This window comes from Pan paniscus, chromosome 16 (assembly GCF_029289425.2).
Source record: "Pan paniscus chromosome 16, NHGRI_mPanPan1-v2.0_pri, whole genome shotgun sequence".
NCBI lineage: Eukaryota > Metazoa > Chordata > Mammalia > Primates > Hominidae > Pan > Pan paniscus.
In genome coordinates, this window is record NC_073265.2 from 48,660,293 (window position 1) to 48,682,857 (window position 22,565).

The 22,565-nt window shown below is 45.3% G+C and overlaps 1 pseudogene; it reads right to left on the bottom strand.

Annotated features, from left to right (window-relative positions):
• Positions 1–5,169: 5,169 nt before the first annotated feature.
• Positions 5,170–6,824, bottom strand: LOC100983607 (ribosome biogenesis protein NSA2 homolog; annotated as a pseudogene).
• Positions 6,825–22,565: the final 15,741 nt, after the last annotated feature.

Genomic DNA, 22,565 nt, shown 5'->3' on the forward strand with positions numbered 1-22,565 from the left:
ATCCTTTTTGGTTGACACCCTTGTCACCTGCCCCTGCATAGCTCCCATGCAAGTTCAAGGTTGGAGAGACAAATGGGGGGATGAAGACAAAACTTCCACCCTCCCCCTTTCTCCTAGTCAGCCTGTGCGATATAATTTCACCCAAATCCAAAGAAAGGGAATAAAACTCGCTCCAAACATCTCAAAGCCTATCATGTCCTTTTGACTTTTCCTGGCTACATTTCTTTCACTCATTCTTGTCTCTGTCTTCAAGAGGTGATTCTGCTGGCCTGAGAGTGTCTGGTGGACTCACTACCCAGGGTCTCTCTCCATCCGTTTCTGGAGTGAGCACATCAGAGGGCAGTAGGGAGGAGGCCGAGCAATCTGTTCACCTCAGGCTTCCAAAGTGCAGGGGTTATAGACATGAGCCACTGCGCCCAGCCTGGACTTTCACTGCCTTAAGCCAGCAGAGGCTGTAATAATAACTCTTCTTGAAAGAAAAATGTTCAACAATCGAAATGACCAGCAAATTTGCCATGTAATATTCCATCTTATTCTCCTTTTCCAGCTCCAAAACCACAACCATATGCCACAGCTTAGAACAAGAAAGAATCCCTTGCTTAGGGATACTGGCAAGGAACTCCACAAACTAGCCTCACTCCCCAGAGTATGTCTACAAGGGATTATGCAAGTTTACCCTGTAATGCAGGGATCAGATCATTCAATTTGTCAATATTTATTCATGTACAGTCATCAGAGAAGTGATGTAAAATAAATGAGAGTCTAAATAATAATACTGCAGGAGCCCAAATAAAATGACTTCTCTCCTTTAAGCTGTATAAAACCTTCTTTCTCCCCTGCCACTGATTGTGCATAAATTACTCTGGTTAACAACCTTCTACCTAGCAGGCTCCAGGAATCACAGGACCAGTGTGTCAGGGATCTCCTTTTTCACATAAACTCTGGGCTGGGATTCTTTCCAGTGCAGCCTTCTTCTTCTTCTTTCTTCTCCTTCTCCTCCTTCTCCTCCTTCTTCCTCTTCTTCCTATTCCTCCTCTTCTTCTTCTTCTTTAAATTTTCCTTTTTCTTTTTGAGACAGGGCTCCCTCTGTTGCCCAGGCTGGAGTGCAATAGTGCAATCACAGCTTATTGCAGCCTCAACCTCCCCGGGCTTAGGCAACCCTCCCACCTCAGCCTCTCGAGTAGCTGACCATGCCCAGCCCCGTGTAGCCTTCTAAGGGAAGGGTTATGTTTATAGGAGAGAAGCATTGTACTTAAAGGAGGATCCCAGCAAGAACTCTTTGCATTCAAGGTCCTTCTCATACTCTCAGTTAACATTGATCAGACATTTTAGCGGTGCTTATTACATGCCAGGCACTATGGTAGATACTAGGAATACAATGTGATTAAAAAAAAATGGAGTCCCTCTTTAGGGAGTTAAAGCCCACTGCATAATAGGTAAAACCTATTGATAGCAGCTGTGTGCTTTATATACGCTACCTCATTTAATCTTCAGCCCTGGCAGGGTCCAGTGGCTTACACCTGTAATCCCAGCACTTTGGGAAGCTAAGGCGGGCGGATCACTTGAGGTCAGGAGTTTGAAACCAGCCAGGCCAACAGGCTGTGAAACTTCAAAAATCCAGCATAATTGGAACCTCAAACCTATGAGATTATCAGATTTGTCCAGATATTTGGACAGTATTATATTGATAATGTTTGAATTTTTTAAAATTTCTGACTTTTAAGATATTGTCCAGGTTATGTGCTTCTATCTCTTGGCCATTATTATTTTGGCTCATACTTGAAGACTATCAATTACAGATGAGTCAATTAAGGCAGAAACGCTTGGTATAAAAGTGTAAAACACCATCATAAACAATATTTGACCTTGGAAAGGTTCTGGGGGAAAAAAGTGAATTAACCAGCACAGATTCATTGGCAGAGTCTGTTCAAGGGTGTATCACCAACCTCAATAATGGTGCTAGGAGTGAGCCAATCCACTGGATACACTCACTCCTCTGATCCTACTGAAATTCATCTTGACCATTTGCTTCTTCAGCTAATGATAGAGACACAAATGGACTATCGGGATTTTCCAGATTGCTTTCAACATTCCAAATGCCAAACCATCCGAGTTTTAAAAATTACTTATGGTTTTCCAAATCCTACAACACAGGATGTGTTGACTAGGAGACACAATTTTTAAGATGTTTGTTGTACGTGCTTTTTTTTGTCTTCCTGTTTTCTGCGGGTTTATTGGTGGTATGAACTGACTATTCCATCCAAGAGACAGAACTTGCACTGGAGGAGAAATGGGCACAATCCTAACCATAGCATCACCTAGTGACTATCAAGCCCGAGACCAGAAAGCAACATGTGAAGTGGTTTGACAGCATTGCCTTTGGTAACTGGCTTTCTGGTTCCTTACTGAACACTTGCAGATATGAGTTATGTTAGGTGAGGACATCTTTGGAGCTATCTGCATAAGAAGAAGAGTGTCAACTCTGGCAGGACAGACTTTTTTTCACTCAGGTAAGTAACTGGTAATGTAGGGTCTAAGTGTTTTCATAGGAATAAACACATGGGAGGAACACTGTGTAAATTTGGATTAGGTTTTTCTGCATGTAACCAAAATAACAGTGCCTTCCACAGGATGGGAGTTGACTTCCCTTTTACACAAATGAAAGCAAGAGGTAGACAGTGCAAAATACCTAGTAGCTCCATAAAGTCATTAGAACATGAATCCAGGCGAGGTGTGGCGGCTCATGCATGTAATCTCAGCACTTTGGGAGGCCAAGGCAGGTGGATCACTTGAGGCTACAAGTTCGAGACTAGCCTGACCAACATGGTGAAACCCAGTCTCTATCAAAAAAAAAAAAAAAAAAAAGAAGATTATTGGGGAGTGGTGGCACGTGCCTGTAGTCCCAGCTATTCAGAAGGCTGAGGCAAGAGAATTGCTTGAACCTGGGAGGTGGAGGTTGCAGTGAGCCAAGATCATGCCACTGCACTCCAGCCTGGGCAACAGTGTGAGACTGTGTCTCAGAAAAAAAAAAAAAAAAGGAAATGAATCCAATCTCTTTCTCGTGCAAAACTTCACCATCCCTAGGGTGTGGTCTATGTCTTCCTAGTCCAAGCTAGTGACTAAAAAACCAGCTATCGGCCAGGTATGATGGCTCACGCCTGTAATCCCAGCACTTTGGGAGGCCAAGACAGGTGGATCACGAGGTCAGGAGATCAAGACCATCCTGGCTAACATGGTGAAACCCCGTCTCTAATAAAAATACAAAAAGTTATCCAGATGTGGTGGCGTGTGCCTGTAATCCCAGCTACTCGGTAGGATGAGGCAGAAGAATCACTTGAACCTGGGAGGCGGAGGTTATGGTAAGACGAGATCGCACCACTGCACTCCAGCTTGGGCGACAGAGCGAGACTCCATCTCAAAACAAAAACAAAAACAAAAAAGAAGAACAAAAAGAATGAGCCATCATATTCATATAGAGGAAGGGGAAGAAAGGCATGTCTTCTCCCTATAAAATCATATCCCAGAAGCTGGAAACATTTCCACTTTCATATTACTAGCCAGAGCTTAGCCAAATGGTCTCATCCAGCTGCGAAAGATATTGGCCAATGTAGACTTTATACCAAGCACTTTATGCTCAGCCCAATATTAGGGGTTCTTGTACCAAGAAAAAAAGACAAGAGAATGGATGTGTAGACGATTAGCAGTCTCTGCCACAAACATTGAACCCAGCTGTAAGACATCAAAAAAGGCCTCCAGAAAGATATGGTATCTGAGCACTGAATAAAATACGCTGAAGAACCCATGCAGATGAAAGGGCTGTACGAGAGGAGGAAGGGCAGGGTGTTGCTGGTGAGGGGGCAGCACATGTGAGGCCACAAGAATGAAGAAGTGTGCTGTGATGGGGGAACTGAAAGTTGCTCCTCTGGCTGATTGAAGACAGGAGGCAGGAGAATTCGCTCCCTATGCAAGGCGCTGGCCAGTCCTCATTCTCAGGTAATGTTCCTAGAGTTCTGGCTCTCCTCCTTTCCTCCTGCTGCAGCTGATTCTCTAAGTTTAGCGTGAGTGGCCAGCCACTCCCTCCAGGGCAGGAGGGGAAAGAGTGGATAGTATGCCATAGCCTTGTTAAGAAGGCCCCATACTTATTTTTCAGAACACGTTTGAGTTTCTCCTTCTTCAACTCGACCAATAAACAAAGTATCTTCAGTGAGTATCTTTCAGAGAGGCTCCAGGGACAATGGTTGGGTAAATGGAGAGCCCCCGTCCGAGTCTCTCTTCTGCTCCTCCACACCTAGGAGCTAACTTCCTGCCATTTTTATCATAACTGTTACAGGTGAGGGATTTGTGAACTGGGAAACAGGCCAGAGGTTCACTCAGAGATTGCAAAGGCACCTCCAAGTCAGGTTGTCCAAGACTGACTCGTGCTCTTGCCCCCCAATTCATTCCTCTTCAGTGTTCCTGTCTGGGGGAATGCGTCTGCACATGTCCCAATACCAGAGCAAGAGAGTCAGGAGTCAGCCCAAGCATGGACTCTCCCTCCCCGCCCACATCCAACCACTCACGGGTCTGATAAATTTACCTCCTCAATAGCTTGCACTTCTGCTTACTCCTTTCCATGTCCACTGTACCCCGCTCGCTAGCCCAAGCTACTATCATCCTCTCCCGATCATAGCAGTGGTTGCAAGTCTGGTTGCCCTGCACCGGCTCAGACCCCCCTTACCCCATGAATCACACTACAGCCAGTGTCATTATCTTCAGCATAAGGCTGATGATGATCCTCCTTCTCCACCTCTTAAAACCCTAGGGTGGCTAACTGCAGTCTACACAGCTCTAATCACTCAGGTTCACACCCCTCCTGCTTCATCAGGCGTCATTCCTTCCCCTGCTCCCTTCACTCCAGCCTCCTTGGCTGACTTTTGCCAATGCTCTGCCCTCCTTTCGGCCTTAGGTCTGTTCCAAGCTGCAATGCTCTTTTCTTCTCCCAGTGAATCCCAGTCTCTTTCTGTTGTCAGTGCCGGTTGCTTTCATGGGGGAAATCTAAACTCCCAGTCTGCTAAAAATCCTTGCACATTCCCTACTTTTCTTTCTTTTAATACACACGTTGGTTTATAATTTTACATTCACTGGTTATTTGATTCATGTTTCTATTGATGCATTTTTAGTAGGGTGATTCTTCCAGCTAAAGGGCTACAAAGGTTTCAAATTAATTCTGGAAACATTTTCTCTTTGCATATTTAAAGGGAAAGTGATCTTTTCTAACCTTTGCAGATAAGATGAATGTTTGAAGTTAGAGTCCTAAAGCATTATTATTTTTATAATGATTTTGTATTTTTTTTCCATTTTAATGTTTGCAATTTAATAAATCTCTTGATGATTGCAGACATGTATGGCTGTTTGGTAGTATTCAGAAACATCACAGTAATGGCAGTTTTTTCAATTGGTGCGTAGTCCTCAATAATTATATATGAAATTGCTGTCAAACAAGTAAGACTGCATTTATGCATCCATCGTTTTCAGGATTGTTGGTAACCTGGGCATATTTTCCCCAAATAACTGCCTCCTTGCATCACAAGGCCCAATTTGCTCACATTTACCTCCATGGCAGTACCTTTGGTAATAACACCCAAAGTTGTATACAGTGGGGACGACGGGTTCTTCTTTACACCAAATATTGGTAGGCAAAAGGTGACTTTCAGTTCAGGATATGTTACATGGGCTTTCTTGAAACGCAAGCCCGTTGGCCTGAGGAATCTTTCATACTTAGGTGGTATTCTTGTAAAGCCATCTTGAACAAAGCAGACATTAGTAACCACCCTCTTCCATGCCTTCTTCTTTCTCTTTCCTGTTTGAATAACTTTTAATACTTCTGTTTCTCCCTGGGCACATACTTTAGGCAGAGGGACTTCCCATTTTCCCGCCTTCTCTTTTCGTTTCTGTTTGATCATACTGGAAAGTACTTTAGCTCGAGATTGTCCCTCTCTGTCCAGCAGATAGGCAGGTACTGCTCCCTGTGGAGTCTTTTCAGCATTTTTTTTTTTTGGTGTTTCTCTTTTCATGCATCTTGATAGTCTTTTTTATTTGTATTTTCTCAGCATGGCCCTGTTTATGGTAAGGCTTAGCCTTGAGACCAATCATTTTCTTTGCCTTCTTTGAACATTCATGAGCCTCTCGACTTTCTTTCTTTCTCTTTTTCTCATGGTAATCCAAACAGTATCCATAGTGTTTACAGTGTAATTCAATATATTTGTTCTGTGGCATGTTGACGCCGCAGAGCTGCCAGGAGCAGCCCCTGGGGTGCGAAAAACGCTCTCAATTTTCGGGTCTTAGAGACCCATGAGCTGACGCCGTGCAGGCCTGACAGGAAAGTGATTTTATATTAACTTTGCTGTTGCTTTATACTGCTATAAAGTAATAAACTCAAATTTCTATCCCACGTGTTACTGATCAGCCGTGGATAATGTTAGGAGGATGCCCTAGTTTTGGGGGTGGCTATCTTAATATTCCTTAATATCCCTTAACTGTTTTGCAGATCCAGAACATTTCCACCTTCAACTCCAGCAAGGATCTGAAGGTCCAGGACCTTAGGAAAGCTGCCTGCAGAGAGGTGGAGAGGTAACAGCGTGTGGGATGGGGAGAGTCTGCTTGTATTCTTCTGCCTCCCACACCCCTACGTTTAGGAACAAGCCTCATGCCCATTATACTCACAACGAGTTACAAACTAGTGGCTCACAGGCCAACTTAGTCCCTTAGATGTGTTTGGCTTGGCTAGAAGGACATTTTAAATTATTATTATTTAATTTTATTTTTATTTCGAGACAGCGTCTCACTCTGTCTTCCAGGTTGGAGGGCAGTGGCTTGATTTTGGCTCACTGCAACCTCTGCCTCCCGGGTTCAAGCGTTTCTCCTGCCTCAGCCTCCCAAGTAGCTGGGATTATAAGCATGTCCCAACAAGCCTGGCTATTTTTTGGGGGGGTGGGGGGGATATTTAGTAGAGATGGGGTTTCACCATGTTAGCCAGGCTGGTCTCGAACTCCTGGCCTCAAGTGATCCACCTGCCTTGGCCTCCCAAAGTGCTGGGATTACAGCTGTGAGCCACCATGCCCGGCCTCTATTCCTTTTACAATATGCTTTAATAGCATTTCTAAATCATCTTCATAGGGGTCTTATATATATATTCTTTGTTAGGTAAAATTTGAGATACTATGATTGTTGTTACTACAGTGAACTGAGTCTTACTTGTTACTGCATTTTCTAGTGGGTTATTGCCGATGTAGAGGAACGCTACTGATTTATGTAGGTTCTAGGTCATTTAGTTCATGGGTCTATAATTTCTCTGCCTGAGCCACTGTCTTTACCTCATGCTCCATCAGAGGTCTCTGATAGTTTCAGGGTGTCCAGAGAAATCCATTCATTTACCCATATCTTTACTGAATATTTATTGAGAACTTCAGTTATGAAGTGGGCTACCCCCCCATCCCACAGCCCCACATTCATATGTTGAAGCCCTAACCCCCAATATGACTGTATTTGGAGATCCAGCATTTAAAGAGGAAATTAAGGTTAAATGAGGCCATAAGATTGGAGTCCTAATTAGATAGAACTTGTGTTCTTAAAAGAAGAGAGAGACATCCGAGCTCCCCCAACTCCTAAGCATAGACAGAGAAAAGGCCACACAAGGACACAGTGAGAAGGTGGCTGTCCGCAAGCAGGGGAGAGGGGTCTCGTCAGAACCCAATCCCGCTGGCACCTTGGTCTTGGACTTCCAGCCTCGAACTGGGAGAATATACATTTGTGTTGCTTAAGACACCCTGACACTGTTATAGCAGCCGAAGCAGATGAGTACAGCCTCTCTATGCCCTAGTTCCTCTGGTTATTTTATGGAAGTGTTATCTCTGGCTAGAAAGCCTTACCTAGGGTCTTCTTTCAATTTAGGCAGTGGAGATCTGGTTAGAGTTGAAGAGATGTTTTAAAAAAGCAAAGAGAATTAGCATTCATGGCACACAGGGAGGTAATTGATTTCTTTTCAGTTAAAATACTTTAAATTGCAAATTTCTTCCAAATCTTAATAAACTTTTTTTTTCAGTGTTTTCAAGACTCAATATCAGAGAATTGATGGGGACCAAATTGTTTCTTTTCTTTTTCTTTTTTTTTTTTTGAGACAGAGTCTCACTCTGTCGCCCAGGCTGGAGTGCAGTGGAGTGATCTCAGCTCGCTGCAACCTCTGCCTCCTGGGTTCAAGCGATTCTCCTGCCTTAGCCTCTGAGTAGCTGGGACTACAGGCGTGTGCCACCACAGCTGGTTAATTTTTGTATTTTTAGTAGAGACGGGGTTTCACCATGTTGGCCAGGATGGTCTCGATCTCTTGACCTCATGATTCGCCTGCCTCAGCCTCCCAAAAGTGCTGGGATTACAGGCCTGAACCACCATGCCCGGCCTGAATTATTTCTAAAGGTAAACCTCCACAAACAAACCCATTGATTCTCAGGGCAAAAAAGGAGAGGGAGACACACCTATACACGAGGCCTAAGTGGGAAAGAGAAGATCCATCAGGAAGAGAAAATGGGAGGAGAGACCCATCTCCTCATTCCGGCAAGTCAGAGTCCATAACCCATATTTCTTCCCACCTTAGACAAGGCCACGAGACTTTCTCAGGTAGAAAGCGCTGTTCACTTTGGTGTGGAATCCTGTAGTAGTTTGGTGAGAAAGTTTCTATACATTCTTTGTTTTTTTTAGAGACACAGTCTCGCTCTGTTGCCCAGGCTGGAGAGCAGTGCAGCGACCATAGCCCACTGTAGCCTCCAACTCCTGGGCTCAAGCCATCCTCCTACCTCAGCCTCCTGATTGAGACGACACATACGCACCACTACACCCACCTCATTTTTGTAGTTTTTGTAGAGATGGAGTCTCACTATTTTGCTCAGGCTGGCCTCCAACCGCTGGCCTCAAGTGGTCCTCCCACCTTGGCCTCCCAAAGTGCTGGAATTGCAGGCATTAGCCACCATGCCCAGCCCATATTCTTCACAACAGCTGGAATAACCTCAAGATCAGATCACTTGCTATCCTGTTCAAAACTCTTCCAATGGCTTTTCATCACATCTGAAATGAAATCCATGTGTTTCTCATGGCCAGTAAAGCTAGTAGGTCTGGGCCCTGACCATTACCCTGAAATAATCTCCTGCCACCCTGCTTCCATCTCACTCTGTCCCAGCTACACTGGCTTCTTTGTGCTCTTTGAACCCACAGAGCTGACACCAAACCCAGGGCCTTTGCATGCTCTCTTCTGTCTGCCAAGAGTGCTCTTTCTTCCAAGCTTTGTTTCTTTTGCTCCCTCAAAGCCCTGCTAACATGTAACTTCCTCAGAGAGGTCTTCCCTGACCACTCAGTCTAAGCCATCTCACCTCCTGCACATCCTTTCCTTGTTAGCAGTTAGGTTATAGAGTCATTTGATTATTTCTTTATGATCTGTCTTCCACTGCAATATAAGGTCTGTGAGAGCAGGAATTTGGTAATGTATGTGGGATGAATGAATGAACAGGCCTGCCAAGAACAGAGTGGGAGGGGTTTGGGAGGGTACAAAGAATACAACCGTATGCCTCTTTCCGCTAAGAATTAGACCGGGCTCTGTGGCTCACACCTGGAATCCCAGCACTTTAGGAGGCTGAGGCGGGTGGATCTCTTAAGGTCAGGAGTTCGAGACCAGCCAGAACAACATGGCAAAACCCTGTCTGTACTAAAAAGATGAAAATTAGCTGAGCATGGTGGTGCATGCCTGTAATCCCAGCTACTTGGGAGGTTGATGGGGGAGGATCGCCTGAACCCTGGAGGCAGAGGCTGCAGTGAGCCGAGATCACGCCATTGCACACCAGCCTGGGCGACAGAGTGAGACTTCATCTCAAAAAAAAAAATAATGATAATAATTGCTACTACTTCATCCTGTCCATCCCATGCCCCTAAAAACTTCAGCATAAGTGCTTTCCACACACAAGGAGAGAACAAACCCTCCTACTGGCCTTGGGCCCATCCCTCTTTCTCCCACACTGCCACTTTTGAGTTATCTCATTTTGCTCCCAATAGTCAGCCTTGACTTTTCTGGGCTTACCTGGGCATCAGGGACCCATGTTGCACATTCAGTTGTCCCGAATATGTCTGCCTTAGAGTGTCTCCTAGGGCAGCCAGTCTGGAACAGTCACCTAGGGTCCTGGAGCTCCTGCAGTCTGCCACACGCTCCTTCTGCCTGATAACAAATACTATTCCTTTTATCCTTGCAACTCGACCCAGAAAGAGGTGGCTGTCAATGTCCAAGGCCCCTGGAAACGAAGACTGGAAATGTGAAACCACTGGGCACAGGGGAATGGGTGGGTCTGAGAGTCTGAAAGACAGTGCTAGAGCATGTGCCTTCCAGATCATTCTAATTGAAAAATTCAGAATGACCTCCCCTCCCCAAGCCAAGAAAGGATAAACACTGACACCTGCCTACCTTCTCACATTCTAATTTCTAAGGTAAAATAAAATGCATTAAGAATCTGTAAGTTATCTCATTTAACTGGCACTCTGCTTTATGAGATACGCACTATCATCACCCACTTACAGATGAGGAGATTGAGGCTGGGGGATGTGAAATCATTTATTTCAGTTCACATGGTTTGCGAGCAGTGGAGTCAGGATCCTAAAGTAGATACTAACCAGTGCTATTTGGCATACCAATTTAAATCAGTTACCTACACTAACTTTAAAACAACATCAGCTTTATTAAGGCAAATTTATATATCATAAAGTTCACCCACTTTAAGTGTACAATTTGATAATTTTAGTAAGTTTGCAGAGTTGTGCAACCATCACCACAATCCAGTTTTAGAACATTTCCACTACCCCAAAATGTTTCCTCATGTCCATTTTCGGTTCATACCCACTCCTACCCCCAGCTCTAGGCAACCGCTGATCTACTTTCTGTCTCTATAAATTTGCTGTTTATAGAGAAATGAAATCATCCTGCACGATCTTTTACTACAAGCTGCATTTGTTTTGTGAAGACTGTTCAGCTCAGTTCTCAACATTCAGTTCAGAGGTGTGCACTGGCTTAGCACAAGAAGGAAGGTATCGTAACTCCACTTTTGCAAGACTTCTGGAGGGAAAGTTTTTTTTTTTTTAAGGAGAATTTGTATTATTTTAATTATTTTTATGTGCAGAAAACTCAACAGCATACATTTAACCCAGTTTGGTGGCAAGTTCTTTAGCCTTGGCTTTTCCAGCTTGGCAATGAGAGCCACAGACTTGGGAGCCAGTACATTGCCTCCCCAGTGATGATGGATCTCATCGTATCTGCCGTTCTAATTGGTTCTGATAGCTTCCTCCAGCTGAGCCGAAGCTTCTTTGTCTTCCAAGTTAGGCTGTGTGGTGACAGTGGTGCAGGTGTTCCTGTGGACTAGACATCCCAGTCTTACCTTCCCCTTGATAATGCAGTCAGTGACCTTTATTTTACAACACAGAAAAATGCACTATCAACTATCATCACCCACTTTCTTTTCTTTTCTTTTCTTTCCTTTTTTTTTTTTTTTTTGAGACAGAGTCTCGCTCTGTTGCCCAGGCTGGAGTGCAGTGGCACGATCTTGGCTCCCTGCAAGCTCCGCCTCCTGGGTTCACGCTATTCTCCTGCCTCAGCCTCCCCAGTAGCTGGGACTACAGGCACCCGCTACCATGCCCGGGTAATTGTTTTGTATTTTTAGTAGAGACGGGGTTTCACCATGTTAGCCAGGATGGTCTTGATCTCCTGACCTCGTGATCTGCCTGCCTCGGCCTCCCAAAGTGCTGGGATTACAGGTGTGAGCCACCGCACCCCCGGCCTATCATCACCCACTTTCCAGATGAGGAGGCTGAGGCTGGGGGCAGGCAGAAGACAACTAGCTCGATGGGATCCACATCATGTCCAGTCACCACCAGCTGAGCCTTCTTATTCTCCACCAAGGTGGCAATGGTGATAACTCCTGCCGAAAAACAGGTGGTCTCTTAGTGGGGAAGTCCCCTTTGCTGGCAGCTTTCTTCTCAGTCCAGGCCAGCAGCCTCTGCTTCTTCTCTTGCTTTGTCTCTGGTCTGTACTAGTGGGCCAGCTCATGTATTATAGTTGAGTAGCTCTTTGGGGGTCCAAGGCCTGGGTGAACTGGTTCATTGCAGGAGGCACTTTCAGCCATGTTTAGAGGATCGCTCTTTGCCACTGCAACCTGATAAAGTGGGGCCATTTGACAAAGCAAGTGAGGTCCCTTTTGGGTTGGGTGTGCTGTCCAATGCCAAGATTCTTAGGCCTTTTCTCCAACACGGGATTCACCACTTTCCTGGCCTCCTGCTTCTTCGCGACAGCAGCGTCTGGAGCCACCTTCTTCCCCTTGGCCTTCTTCCCTTTTGGCATCTTGGGCGGTGGGAGGAAAGAGAGAAAGAAATGTTTTTGTTTGATAACTATTCCAGGCTTCTGAGGACAGAGACTAGGCACTACCAGGCTGATAGCCGAAAATCAGGGTGGAGGTGATTGTGGGGTTGGGGAATCATACCTGTTTCTTTTGTTGTTGTTGTTGTTGTTGTTTTACTTCTTAAAATATTTGAAATAGTTTATTTTAATTCACGGACTTTTTAACTCCAAATAATTTCAAGGATGGCTCCATTTAAAATAAAATACAGCTGGGTGCAATGGCTCATGCCTATAATCCTAGCACTTTGGGAGGCTGAGGCGGGTGGATCACCTGAGGTCAAGTGTCCAAGACCAACCTGGCCACATTGTAAAACCCCATCTCTATTAAAAATACAAAAATTAGCTGGGCACTGTGGCTCACGCCTGTAATCCCAGCAATTTGGGAGGCCAAGGCAGGTGGATTACGAGGTCAGGAGATAGAGACCATCCTGGCTAACACAGTGAAAACCCATCTGTGCTAAAAATACAAAAAAATGAGCTGGGCATGGTGGTGCGCACCTGTAATCCCAGCTACTCCGGAGGCTGAGGCAGGAGACTCTCTTGAACCTGAGAGGCGGAGGTTGCAGTGAGCCGAGATCACGCCATTGCACTCCAGCCTGGGCGACAAGAGTGAAACTCTGTCTTAAAAAAACAAATAAAAATAAATAAAATACAAAGAACAAAATGAAGCCCTAAAGATCTGATTTAAAAATGTAATCTGGCTGGTCTGAAGGCAGTGAGTTATCTCACTTTGATTGTTCACAGTCAGTTACAGATAAAACACCTTGTTCTCTTTCCCTACATCTTGCTACTGTACTTGACTAATCTTTAAAAATAAAATTTAATAAAATTTTAAAAATTAAAACGTCATCAAAAGAGCTGCCCTGAAGTGATTCAGCTCATCTCTATCCAGTCGGATAGCTCCTACCTGAAAGGGGAAGCGAGAGATGATACTCCTATTCCCTCCTCCAGACACCCACTTATTCCACTTACAGACATGCAAGGTTTGGAATGTTTGTTTCTACTCCAGGTCTGGGTCCAGTGCAGTGACACTGGGGCTCTCACTCTCCTGCCTCCGGACTCTCCATTATGCCCGAAGATGCCTTTCTCCGGAACAGTCAGAAGTTACCGCCCCAAACCAGAGAATTGGTCTCCTTTCTTCCCTGCCTGATCACCGTCCCTGTCCCTCTGAGAAAAATCCCTCTTCTATCCAGAGAGAAAACAATACCCCCTACTTCATGCTTCATGACCATGTGGTTCATTCCAACCCCTTCATCCCCATTTCTCTTCTTGGCAGGAACAAAGTCTTTTCAAAGCTGGAGAGGTAGTGCCCAGACTCCTTGAAGAGGTCCCAGGGAAAGGGGATGTTCTCCTCTCCTTTCCCCACAGATCACTCACCGGGACTGTCTTTTCTGTACAAGACAGACCTGAAAAAAAGCCAGTTTTCGATTTTCTTTACAAGTTTCTGTAGGTGCAAAGGCTTGGGCAGAATGACTAGAAGACATGTCCTCATCAATAATAATAATAGCTAACATTTATTAACCATGCACTATATGCTATACTCTGAATGTTTTATCTGCTTTTTTTCTCATCCAATAGTCAGAATAACTCTATATTAGCCTCACTTTACAAAAAAATTTAGCATTTTGTTATAGAACAGAAATTATGCAGAATTATTAAATTATTGGTGCCACAGACATTTTACTGTATCTGTATTATTAGTACAGAAATTATTATTAAGGCACAGAAATTATTAGTACAAAGATGATATCAGTACTATTATTATAATATAGAAATCAGTACTATTATTATAATATAGAAATTACTAGTGCAGGCCGGGCACTGTGGCTCACGGCTGTAATCCCAAAACTATGGGAGGCTGAGGCGGCGGATTACGAGGTCAGGAGAGTGAGACCAACCTGGCCAACATGGTGAAATCCCGTCTCTACTAAAAATACAAATTTGTCAGGCATGGTGGCGTGCACCTGTAGTCCCAGCTACCTAGGAGGCTGAGGCAGAGAATAGCTGGAACCCGGGAGGTAGAGGTTGCAGTGAGTTGAGATTGCGCCATTGCACTCCAGCCTGGGCAACAAGAGCGAAACTCCATGTCCAAAAAAGAAGAAGAAGAAGAAATTACTAGTACAGAAGAAAGTTTCAGAAAACCGAGGCTTAAAGAGGTTAAGCTAACTTATCCAAGGTTACAGAGTTAGTAGAGCTAGCTGAATTCAGTCCACACAAATAACTTAGCTCTTAACCTTAAGTAAACCTTATCCTCCTCTGTGCCTCCCACACTCACCTCTGGCTTCCTCCCTGGGATGAGTGAGGCAAGAAGGAGAATATGAGCTGTGGACTACGAGAAAAAAAACCAGAGTGACTGAAGGAGAAGGAACTCCTGGTCCTTCCTGGTGACCCAGAGCCAACAGAGAAATGGGTAACTCATTAACCAGAGAAAAGTCCCACATCCTGTGTTTGAAAGAAAGAAACATTTTAAAAGTTAGAAAATGCATTTGAACAATGTTGTATTTAAACCGAGCTCAAGCAACAGATGTTTCTTTTCTTTTCTTTGAGACAGTGTCTCGCTCTGTTGGCTCCTTCACCCAGGCTATAGTGCAGTGGCTGATCTCGGCTTACTGATCTTGGCTGAACTCCACCTGCTGGGTTCAAGTAACTCTCCTGCCTCAGCCTCCTGAATAGCTGGGATTACAGGCATGCGTCACCACACCCAGATAATTTTTGTATTTTTAGTAGAGACGGGTTTCACCATGTTGGTCAGGCTGGTCTCGAACTCCTGGCCTCAAATGATCCTTTTGCCTCAGCCTCCCAAAGTGCTGGGATTACAGAGGTGAGCCACCGCGCCAGGCCCAGATGTTTCTTTAGTATAGATTTTACACCAGGCTTTTCATTCAGCTTTTGAACATTATGTTAAAGTATATTAGCTTTTATAATTACTTTATTCTAAGATCTTGCCCTATGAATGAGCCCAAATATCATAACGCACAGATCAGGGAGGGTTAGGGACAATGCACAGAGCACAGGCTGGGATTTGCTTTGGGAACAGTCGCTGGGGCAGAGGATGCCTGCTGGAGGGAAGGGCTCTTTCTATGTACGGTTGCTGGGAGCCCAGGACTGGACTCAGAGGAGAAGATGAGTATCAATCCATAGCAGAAACAAAGAGGTATATATACATCTTCCAATAGAGATCACTGGGGTTCCCACAAGAAAAGTTGACAAATAGTTCAGCTGGAAACATGAAGAGGGGAAGGAAATTACTCAGAGTATTGATCAGAATGTATACAGTAGCCCTCAAACGCAACAAACTCCACACAGCTGCACCCACTTCTCCTTCAGAGCAGGGAAAAGACAAAAGTTTCAGAAACTTTCCATCTTCTCACCCTCATAGATGTGAAATCATCTCCCTCCACCAGGAGGAAGAAAATACTTTAATTGGCCAGATGCAGTGGTTCACCCCTGTAATCCCAGCACTTTGGGAGGCCAAGATGAAAGGATCGCTTGAGGCCAGGAGTTTGAGACCAGCCTGGCCAACATGGTGAAACCCCATCTCTACTAAAAATACAAAAATTAGCCAGGCATGGCAGGCACCTGTAGTCCCAGCTGAGTCTGGGGGCTGAGGCGGGAGAGTCCCTTGAACCCAGGAGGTGGAGGTTGCAGTGAGCCGAGACTGCACCACTGCAATCCATCTCAACAACAACAACAACAACAACAAAAATACTTTAATCTTTATTTGTCTTAGGTGAGTGCCCTGGGGTCGAACCTGCTGCAGCCTTTACTTGAGTGGGCAGAAAAACAAACAAACAAAAAAAAACGGGGGATGAGAGGCTATTACAGTGAAGAGAAAGGGGGAGAATGGGATAGAGTGAGGTGGGAGGGGCAGAGGGGAGAGGCCACAAGGAGGGCTTCGATTTTGGGGGCTGTTGGCCTAGATCTGCATGTGGGCCCAGCTTCTCTGTTCCTCTGAGTGGGGAGATTGTGCTGTAGAGACAGTCCAGCATAGTGGACTGGGGGCTGGGACTCCTAAGTAGAAGTCTGGGGGCTGGGACTCCTAAGATGGGGCAGTAAGCTTGCAAATTTGGGGCAGTTTAGTGTTTATGATGGCACGGGAGGTTCAGGAGTTTTGTTGGGGAGAGAAAAGACTTGCTGAAACAGAAAAGACTTGCTGTAAAGCAGTTATTCATGAAGGAGAAACTTTCTTCAGTCAGAATTTATGTTGCTACCCCGCAAGCTGGTTTTTGGATTAATCAAAAGACGGTTCCAAAGAACAGTGTTACAAGCTGGGTGCAGTGGCTCATGTCTGTAATCCCAACACTTTGGGAGGCTGAGGCTGGTGGATCTCTTGAGCCCAGGAATTTAAGATTAGCGTAGGCAACATGGCGAAACCCTATCTCTACAAAAAAATACAAAAATTAGCTGGGCGTGGTGGTATGCGTCTGTAGTCCCAGCTATTCCGGAGGTTGAGGTGGGAGAATTGCTTGAGTCCAGGAGGTTGAGGCTGCAGTGAGCTGTGATCGCACCATTGCACTCCAGCCTGGGTGACCCTGTCACAGAAAAAAAAAAAAGGTGTTACGGTGTTACAGTGGGTCCCTCCCTGGACTGTCTCTGCTGCCATCTGCTGTGGAGTGGCCCGAGGGAAACTCTGGGCATCGGGGTAGGAAGGCAGAGTGTTGCCCCAGGCCTTTCTGGGCTTTCCTCTGTTGACATTAAAATTAGCCTTGAACTGGTTGAGAAAGGTCCTCCCTGAGCTCCTTTTCAGGGGGAAAGAAATCAATCAAAAATTAAAACGTAAGAAAAACCAAACACATGTACCCTGTGTTGTAAACATGCTACCTTAAGTGAAGGTGCAGATCAAGAGAGAGAAACCAGAATTTCACAGTTTTGTTATACGTGCAGCTCCCTTGGGAGCAACAGCACGCCACACAAGGCCACTCAGGTGAAGCCCCGGGTCAGTCACGTGGCAAAGGGGGAGAAGGGGTGGCTGTGGAAATTCTCATTTCTTGTGGTCTCTGTGGGAGATGGGTGAACATGGCTTACTACTGGCTAATTTGAATAATTTCACTGGGCTCTGGGACATAGGGGCTGTCCCTCGTTGTCTGGCACCTGGCCCAGGGCAGTTAGGGTGGGTGTGTGGTAGCCCAGAGTGTGAGGGCCCAGTCAGGGAGGTGGTTGAGGTGCGAACGTAACTGGCTGCCCAAGAGGAGGAACTGACCATCTCTAGCCAGGGCCTCAAAACTGGGTTGACAGCATTACACACACACACACACACATACACACACACACACACACACACACACAAAACCACCCACCCTATATCACACCCTGTGAACTGAGGAATTAATAGCTAATTTTCTTACTTCAGGGGACATAATCTTGGGAAAATCAAAAAGTCTCTGTACTTAAGCCTAAATTTGCAAACAGAGTTCTAAGCCATTATCTGCTGTTCCTTATTGTAGCATGCAAGATCTCTTGTTTTGGTCAGGTATGGTGGCTCATGCCTGTAATCCCAGCACTTTGCAAAGCAGTGGCGGGAGGATAGCTTGAGGCCAGAGTCTGAGACCAGCCTGGGCAGCATAGTGAGACCCCTGTCTCTTAAAAAAAGAGTTCCTGTTTAAGCCATTGGTAAATGGCTGTTTTCATTTCCTCAGCAAACCTATTTGCTTGGGAAGCCACAGCCCACAGCTTCCTCCCAGGTGTTCTTATCATCCTTGAGAAGGGAGAGATGAGGGTCAGGCTGCTGTGAGGCTCTGGCAGGTAGAATGGTAGCCCTCCCAAAGACGTCCACATTCTAATTCTTTTTCTTTTTTTAGAGACAGAATCTCACTCTGTCACCCAGGCTGGAGAGCAGTGGCATGATCTCGGCTCACTGCAACCTCCATCTCCCGGGTTCAAGCGATTCTCTTCCAGCCTCCTGAGTAGCTGGGATTACAGGTGTGCACCATCACGCCCAGCTAATTTTTGTATTTTTAGTAGAGACAGGGTTTCACCATGTTGGCCAGGCTCATCTTGAGCTCCTGGCCTCAAGTGATCTGCCCGCCTTGGCCTCTTAAAGTGCTGGGATTATAGGTGTGAGCCACCACACCTGGCCCACATTCTAATTCTTGGAACTTGTGAATATGCTACTGTAGGAGAGGAAAGACTTCCCCTCACTCTCGTGGGTTTCATAGCTGAGTCCATGAAATGAACTGACAACAGGCAGATTAACAGGAGAAAAGTTATACAAATGTACTGTGTGCATGGGGCATCACAGGAAAGAAAAGGGAATACCCCCAAAACCAGTGGGATTTAGGAGCTTGTATGCCCTCTTCACAGGGGAGAGGGGAGGAGGTATGTAGGCAATTTAGGAGAGAGTAAATGATTTTGGAATAAAAACGAATGGGCCCTTCTCTGGGTGTGGTGTTGGCTTCTTGTTTTCTCTCCTGTGATGAGTTAATCTTCCCTGGCTGATGAAACTCCTGAAAAGGGGACTGGTGACAAATGAGTTCTTTTTTGAGGATCTGTATTTAGGCAGATGGGGAGTTAAGAGAAAGCCTCCCCTTGCATTTGCTGTTTTTCAAGTACCTCCAGCTCTAAGTAATCAATATAGCAAACTGGCATATTTGGGGATGGCATTTCCTGAACTCCTTCATTACCTGACGTGGTAAAAGGAAAAAACTTTTTTTTTTTTTTTTTTTTTTTTGAGATAGAGTCTCGCTCTGTCACCCAGGCTGGAGTGCAGTGGTGGGATCTTAGCTCACTGCAAGCTCCGCCTCCCAGGTTCACGCCATTCTCCTGCCTCAGCCTCCCAAGTAGCTGGGACTACAGGCGTCCGCCACAATGCCTGGCTAATTTTTTTGTATTTTTAGTAGAGACGGGTTTTCACTGTATTAGCCAGGATGGTCTTGATCTCCTGACCTCACGATCTGCCCGCCTCGGCCTCCCAAAGTGCTGGGATTACAGGCGTGAGCCACTGTGCCCAGCCTGTTTTTTTTTTTTTTTTTTTCTTTCCTGTGATGAAATTTTGCTCTGTCACTCAGGCTGGAGTGCAGTGGCATGATCTCAGCTCACTGCAACCTCCACCTCCTGGGTTCAAGCAATTCTCCTGCCTCAGCCTCCCGAGTAGCTGGGATTACAGGCATGTAACACCACGCCTGGCTAATTTTTGTATTTTTAGTAGAGACGGGGGTTTCACCATGTTGGCCAGGCTGGTCTTGAACTCCTGACCTCGTGATCCTCTTGTCTTGACCTCCTAGAATGCTGGGATTACAGGTGTGAGCCACCGCACCGAGCAAAAGGAAATTAAGATTGCTAATCAGCTGATCTTGAGATGGGGCCAATCTAATCATGAGTGCTTAAAAGTGGAACAGGGAGGCAGACGAGAGGCTTGGAGAGATGCTACGTTGAAAGGACTTGATCTGCTGTCACGTGCCAAAGAATGCAGGCAGCCTCTAGAAGCTGGCAGAGGCAAGGAAACTAAACTTTTTCTACAGCCTCTAAAAAGAATGCAGCTCTACATACATTTTGATTTTAGCCCAGTGAGGCCTATCTTAGACCCCTGACCTGCAGAACTGTAAGATAATAAGTTTGTGCTGCTTTAAGCCTTCAAGTTCATGATTTTTTATTTAATGACAGCAAAAAGAATAATACAGAGGCTGAGAGGAGTTAGCTGCTCTTGAGCGATGGAAGGATTCCACATTCAGAACCACTCTCCTATACCTCTTGCTACTAAAACCATTCAATATCAATGATTTGTTGTTAAGCAGAAATGAACTGATTAAGGGATACTTAGTAGTTTACAGAATCTCTGGGAGGGTCACAGACTGGGTTCTGGAGCACACAGCCAGGTACAATCCCTGAACATACTGTAGGGCTGCTCTTCTAAAACATTTAAACAAATCTGTTTATATGTTTGCTTTGGAAAGTTTCAAACCACAGAAAAATGGAAAGAGCACTATAATGAATCCCCATATCTCCTGGACTTGGTTGGGTTTCCCTCAAAGGAGATCCTGAGAGAACTTGGGTACAGGACATTTATTTGGGAGGTGATCCCAGAAAGCACAAGTGAAAGGGTGCAGGACATGGGACAGGAAAGGAAAACACAGTAATAATATGTGCATTCCTGTGGTGGTCACCGCTGTGTGCAACCGGGGCTCCGTCCTGGGGACCTTCTGGGAAACCATGCACGATAAGCTTCCCATTTGTCTCGCCAAAGGATGGAGAGACGGGGGCTTTTGTCCACTGCCTCCTCTCCCCTTTGGTTAAGAGTCAACCCTGAGAAAGTCAGCTGCCTCAGTTTCCAGGTTGTGCCTAACCAGTAGTATTGCACGCTTCTCTGTGCTGGAGAAAGCCCTCTGGCAGAGAAGCCGTGAGATGCGTCATTTGAGGTGTCAAGTCTTCCCATGGCAGAAACTGTGAACCACAGCTGTGAGTGAACTCAAACAGGAGCTGAGGGGATGTGGGGTGGGGCATCAACATCATCTGCTACAATCCCTCCTAAGATTTACTGCTAACATCTTGCCGTCTCTTTCCCTCTCTCTCTATACACCCACACATACGACAAAGATATAGTATTTATCATGTGCCGGGCACTGTGCCTCTATTCAGCCCTTGAGTCTGCATAATGACCCTATGAAGCAGGTATCCCATACCTGTGATGCTTAGCGGTCACTGGCATCATTCCAAAGGGTGCTGGAACCATTCTATTTTCAAATATCATTATGCTAGAAATTACATTTTGTGCAACTATTTGAACTTATGGTGACAAATTTTAGATGCCAACCTAAAAATATACAGGAAGGTGCATAGTTTTTCAAAATTCTTTCTGCGAGTAAGCAGCCAAAGAGTCCCCATCCTAGACTTGTGCCGTCGTGTCTGCATCTGGTGCTATGCCCAGAATCACTGAAGAGGATGATGGGGGCTGGGGTAGGGGGAGACATGGGGAAGGAGCTAAGACACTTCTGTGGTTGCCCTGAAAGAATCCTGGGAAATACATTTTTAAAAGAAAAACAAAATGAGGGACGCTATAGATAGAAAGTGAGTTCAGCTTGCTGAAGGTCCAGATGGATGCGTGCTGAATACCCAGGCTGTGCTCTCCACATTCTGATTCTGTCCCTCTCGGAGCCTGAGGATGCTGAGTTAGTGGTCACATGCCGTACCACCCTGTCGCCTCCCCTTTTATATTTACTTCGTTTTCTTAATGTTGCCTCCCCAACCTCTAAATGTTCAACTTACTTTATGATCAAAATAGCTATTTAAAAACAAACAAACAAACAAACAAAAAAACAAGCTTTTCTGGCTGGATGCGTTGGCTCACACCTGTAATCCCAGCACTTTGGGAGGCCGTGGTGGACAGGTCACTTGAGGTCAGGAGTTCGAGACCAGCCTGGCCAACATGGTGAAACCCTGTCTCTACTAAAAATACAAAAAAAAAAAAAAAAAAAAAAAAATTAGCCAGGCGTAATGGTGCACGCCTGTAATCCCAGCTACTCAGGAAGCTGAGGCAGGAGAATCGCATGAACCGGGGAGGCAGAGGTTTCAGTGAGTCCAGATCATGCCACTACACTCCAGCCTGGGCAACAGAGTGAGACTCTGTCTCCAAAATAAATACATAAATAAATAAAAATAAAAAGATTTTTTTTTGCTTGATTATCCATTTTATTTTTTTATTATACTTTTAAGTTCTAGGGTACATGTGCACAACATGCAGGTTTGTTACATATGTATACATGTGCCTGTTGGTGTGCTGCACCCATTAACTCGTCATTTACATTAGGTTTATCTCCTAATGCTGTCCCTCCTCCCTCCCCACAACCCACGACAGGCCCCGGTGTGTGATGTTCCCCTTCCTGTGTCCAAGTGTTCTCATTGTTCATTTCCCACCTGTGAGTGAGAACAAGTGGTGTTTGGTTTTCTGTCCTCGTGATAGTTTGCTGAGAATGATGGTTTCCAGTTTCATCCATATCCCTACAAAGGATATGAACTCATCCTTTTAAAATAGGATTTTTTATCTAACTTTATGGGGAAGACAAGCTGACACTTTTTTCTCTTCTAGAGAACAAATACGGTAGCATTCTCTTCACAGTGCAAGCACATTGAGGGCACGATGTGAGCTGTGAGGTAGTTGTGAGGCTGTGATGAGAAATGA